We start from the raw sequence: 434 nt of genomic DNA, 5'->3' as shown, positions 1-434 counted from the left end.
GAAGCGACCATGTTTCGATAACCTATATATACATGCCTATATATATCTTCACTCAAGATAAACTTTTAGCCCTTTTAAAATGAAATGTTACACCCTAAACCAACCTTGTTTCTTTGCTCAACGTTTTCATGAATAACAATATCCTTACTTCTCAAAATTTTGTATTCATCCTCTTACTTTCGACTTGGTATGTACAAGTCTTGGCCGCACATGCACGGTATAGCTAAATATACAGTCACGTGGTGTAAGAAAAGGAAAGAAAAGATAAAAATCTGTTACTGTTCTGACTTTACTAAGAAAGAAAAAAAAAATGAAGGCAGCCATAATTTGAAAATGGAAATACGAGATCCTCCCTCGAATGCATATATCCCAGTTGGATTGACTTCGTAGTCGATTTCACGAGTTTCGAGAAACCGCCTGAATAATTTCGCACC

This window comes from Apostichopus japonicus, chromosome 15, assembly GCF_037975245.1.
Source record: "Apostichopus japonicus isolate 1M-3 chromosome 15, ASM3797524v1, whole genome shotgun sequence".
In the NCBI taxonomy this organism is placed as follows: domain Eukaryota; kingdom Metazoa; phylum Echinodermata; class Holothuroidea; order Aspidochirotida; family Stichopodidae; genus Apostichopus; species Apostichopus japonicus.
The sequence above is the reverse complement of the archived record's forward strand: the minus strand, read 5'-3'. Positions refer to the sequence as shown.